The sequence below is a fragment of the Schistocerca nitens genome, chromosome 1, assembly GCF_023898315.1.
Source record: "Schistocerca nitens isolate TAMUIC-IGC-003100 chromosome 1, iqSchNite1.1, whole genome shotgun sequence".
Lineage (NCBI taxonomy): Eukaryota > Metazoa > Arthropoda > Insecta > Orthoptera > Acrididae > Schistocerca > Schistocerca nitens.
The window spans coordinates 481,060,514-481,065,381 of record NC_064614.1 but is presented as its reverse complement, the minus strand read 5'-3'; the positions used below and the strand labels follow the sequence as shown (position 1 = coordinate 481,065,381).

Genomic DNA, 4,868 nt, shown 5'->3' with positions numbered 1-4,868 from the left:
GTAAGTACACATGATACAAGGTTTTACGCAAAACTTTGTACTAGAACAAAAAAAAAAAAAAAATCAGGTTAACAGAGCAATAAACACACTGTATATACATGTACATAGGATTAGAGGAAGTTATGGGATATACAAGAGATAATGCACATAAATGTAGCTGTAAACACCTATTTCGAGATACGAACATAAGAATGAAGTAGAACTGCTGCAACTTCTGCTCATGGAATCTTATATTTCAATTGACATATGAAACAACCCAGCAGTCCTTCACCTTGTTTTTATTGGTTGTTGAGCCCAAGTTCGTGACACGCTGGAAAAATATTTAACATGTGTTTAAGAAATATGAGCTATTTAATACCAGAGTACTTAAGAATGTATGGGCGTATATAAATGTTATACCATCGATTTGAATCTATTTCTGTGCCATAATGAAAATTTCAGAATTGACGGAGGAGTCTTTAGCGTAAAACTGCACTCAGTGGCCCTAGACCAAGTTTCCAGATTCTTAGACAGGATATTAATAAAAGATAACTGAATCGGGTAGTTTTTGCTGCAATGACGTAACAACAGTCTTTCTTTCAGTTCTTCTGATGAAGTGATTGTTTCTTTAGTTTATTAATATCTTTTTATATTTATTTAGTTTTGTTGTTTTCATGTTTGATGAATTAGCTGTTGGTTAATTTTTCTGCTGCTGTTAAGACACTATGCGTTTGGTAAGTGTGAGACTATAAAGATTTGGCATTCAGTACTTGATCAGTCCTTTCATTTTCTGTCATGTATCACGTCTTTCACCTACATCTACATCCATACTCCGCAAGCCACCCAACGGTGTGTGGCGGAGGGCACTTTACGTGCCACCGTCATTACCTCCCTTTCCTGTTCCAGTTGCGTATGGTTCGCGGGAAGAACGACTGTCAGAAAGCCTCCGTGCGCGCTCTAATCTCTCTAATTTTACATTCGTGATCTCCTCGGGAGGTATAAGTAGGGGGAAGCAATATACTCGATACCTCATCCAGAAACGCACCCTCTCGAAACCTGACGAGCAAGCTACACCGCGATGCAGAGCGCCTCTCTTGCAGAGTCTGCCACTTGAGTTTATTAAACATCTCCGTAACGCTATCACGCTTACCAAATAACCCTGTGACGAAACGCGCCGCTCTTCTTTGGATCTTCTCTATCTCCTCTGTCAACCCGATCTGGTACGGATCCCACACTGATGAGCAATACTCAAGTATAGGTCGAACGAGTGTTTTGTAAGCCACCTCCTTTGTTGCTGGACTACATTTTCTAAGCACTCTCCCAATGAATCTCAACCTGGTACCCGCCTTACCAACAATTAATTTTATATGATCATTCCACTTCAAATCGTTCCGCACGCATACTCCCAGATATTTTACAGAAGTAACTGCTACCAGTGTTTGTTCCGCTATCATATAATCATACAATAAGGGATCCTTCTTTCTATGTATTCGCAATACATTACATTTGTCTATGTTAAGGGACAGTTGCCACTCCCTGCACCAAGTGCCTATCCGCTGCAGATCTTCCTGCATTTCGCTACAATTTTCTAATGCTGCAACTTCTCTGTATACTACAGCATCATCCGCGAAAAGCCGCATGGAACTTCCGACACTATCTACTAGGTCTCTGGCATTCATGCATGTGAAAAAAGCAAAGTTGCTCTATGATCAGAGTCCATTTAAGCTTGGGTTGCCCTATAAGCAGCTGAGTAAACGAAATGCCCAGTAAGGCACTATGCTGTTAAACCAGTCTTCAGTTGAGGTCAAAGCTGTCACTGATCAAAGCCTGTGCCTAGAGCTGAATATTCTTCTTCATCTGGTCTCTGCATCTGCAATGGCGTGCTACATATTGACCACAATTAAGTTTTTACAGTTATTCAGTTTTGATTGCCACGTATGTGGAGGAGTGGAGAAGATTTGTTGAGAAGGTATGATATTGACCAAAATTCCTGCAGCTCAGACCAGGAGCCAGTATATGTGGTGTTATTGGTGGGACAGTTTATGGCTAACCATCTGGAGGGTTCTGTGACTTGTGATGGGTAGGCTGGTCATTAGAGAAAGTTTGTTAATGATATTTATTTTTGTTATTGCTAGACTGCTAATTTTATGTTCCTGTTGACTTTGGTTGGTATGTATGTTTTTATGGTTTTATTTTTTATTTTTAGTGTAGTTTGTACAGTGTGCATGTTTGTCTTGTTTATCGAAATTGGTGTTAATGAATTTTTTTATGAATTTCTTGGTTGTATTAGTTTATGATGATTATTACATTATGACTGGTAGGTATTATGGAGCTTTAACCTACGTTGGTGAGGTTAGGTTTTTGATGTTAGCCTAATTATATAGGGCGGTTTTGGTTTTGTGTTACTTCAGAGTCGTTTTAGGTATGTAGGTCAAGTGAAACATCCAGTACCGGGTATTGGAACTATGTGCAGGTATTGTGGACTTCGTTTGAGCTGAATAGAACAAATGAAGTTCCTGGTACCTATTTTTCCTTTTTGGAGCGTTTTGTGGATGTGTGTTATTATAGAGTACTCCCTGTTGTAAGTTCGTGCATTGGGCATATGGTGATCTTTCCACTCTGGCATTGCTGAAGCTCTTCTTTGGACATCACCATATATTGATCCCCTTCTTCTCCCACTAACAACACTCCTTTTCTTGCACAAATTTCCCAACTGCTACTAACTTTACCAAGTAGGTGCGCATCGTATAACATCTGAATATCATGTGCTTCCCTGCTACTGGTGTCCTTATTCCTGTGTACTGTTGTGCATTTTGTGACACATTTACTGCTGCACTGTGATAGTAAAATGGCAGTTTCTGTCTGTTCAGTTCCCCTACCAGTTGTAACTCCAGTGGCAATTCCCTCTGAATCTTCCTCAATCCTCCTAAATATTGTTTGTGTGTGTGTGCAAGACCAGACTTTCTGTAAGCCCATCAGTTCCACCCTTACATCCCAAATTCTATCCCCCAGTGTTTGTAAAAAGTGTGATAGCATTACTTTTATGCCTAGTACCTGCATCTGTGCTTGTACTGCTTCCAAATCCGGTTTCAGGGTCCTAGCTGAGTTTCTGCCATATTCCATAACTTCTGTAGTTAGCTGCCTGAGCGCGCATGTCTTATTCAGTATGACACATGCCAGATTTGTGGTTTGCATATAGTGCAGGTCTATTATTGCCTTATTCAACTGCACTAGATCCCTTGTGGCTTCTGCTGTCCTATTTAATTCTCTTGCATTGCTCATTTCTGCTGTTCCAGATACAGTATTCAACATCCTACACTTGCATCAAACCATCCTATTCTAACCCTCCTGGGTCCTGGGTTAATGCTGTACTACTACGATTACTTCCTGTATTTGTTCCCTTAACCATGCATTCCCAAAATACTGCTTTTTGACCTTATTGTGCATCTCCCATACATTAAATACTAGACTTTGGAACATTTCAGACTTGATAATACTATGTGCTGCTGTCCGGAAAATAGAACTCATCTGCCCAGCTGATGATTCTCTAGCACCCTTACCCCACAATTAATGTTGAAGTGGTACAGCATTGCCAACATAAGCATTATTCTTTTTCTTGCTTTCTCCATACTGCAACCTGAGGACAGAGATTACCATTCCCTCCCTTATCCTTGGAAGCCTGCTGTCTTTGAACAGCACAACTTACCACAATGCAACTAGATTCTACCCTACAGAGACACACAATCTTATTGGAAATAACATGACACAAAAAACTCAAGAAAACCAAAATATCCCCAAAAATCTGAAAACACAATAGATAGCAGTTACTTTTTCGGTCTTAATGCTTATCGAGGATGAAATGTTCAAGGTTACTCTTCCCACTGCATGTCATTTTGTTCCCTCTTCTTTGGTTATTTCTTTGACTTTATTCTAATTTCCCATGGTATCACTTCTAGAACTCCTTTGAATAATCACCGGTGCCCAACATGCACAATTGTTGACCTTGTTTGGAAACTGTAGTTTTACTTTAGATGGCGACATTTTCTTGATTGCTCAATATAGGCCCTGGTAAAGTGTCAAAAACTTTATTTTCCCTTTGGCATACATGGACCAGATAGCATTATCCATTGGACTACTCTGTATTGAGGTAACATACCCACTCGCTTTTCTGCTTCTTTTTTTCCCAGCATTTTGGCATTTGTTCATTATACTTTGTTGCATACTTCCTTCACTTTTCTAGCACATTCACAGACTGAATCCTCACTTCAGCCCTTCTGCATAATTGTGTTGAAAGGCGATGCATTTTCTTTCCATACACAGTCCCAAATGGTGACAAATCCATGCTAGTGTGTACTTTGAAGTTGTACGCACTTACTACAATGGATACATACATCTCCCAGTCTTACTGGTGTGTATTCACATAATAACGAAGCATTTTTCCTGTTGTTTGATAAACTTGCTTTGTTCTCCCATTAATTTGAGAACAAAGTGGACTCACTCATAACTTTTTATGCTAAGTAATTAACACAGCTCCTCCAGTAGATCTGACATGAAGTTCATCCCTTGGTCCGTGATTATTGTCTCTGTTACTCCAAACTTCAACATCCGTCTATTAACTATCATTCGTGCGACTGTAATTGCTTGCTGGTTCTGCGTCAGTACCATCTTGATGTAATGTGAAAAAGATCTATTTTGGTTAGTGCATGAAGATTACCTGCCAGTGTTTGATTGAACAGTCCTAACATATGTACCCCAATAAAACTAAATGGTTCTGTTGTGTCTGGTAGTCTTTGTAGCAACACGTACTTTTGATTCAGATCCACATGTTGTGCACACTTAATACATTTCCTTGCATATTGATAGACACCTTTTTTTCTTCCTCTCCACCA

General features: G+C 39.6%; 1 protein-coding gene across 1 annotated transcript in view; it reads left to right on the top strand.

Moving 5' to 3' along the window:
* Positions 1-4,868, top strand: part of LOC126252251 (receptor-binding cancer antigen expressed on SiSo cells) — a 49,155-nt gene that overhangs the window by 714 nt on the left and 43,573 nt on the right. The gene's annotated exons all lie outside the window — the stretch shown is intronic.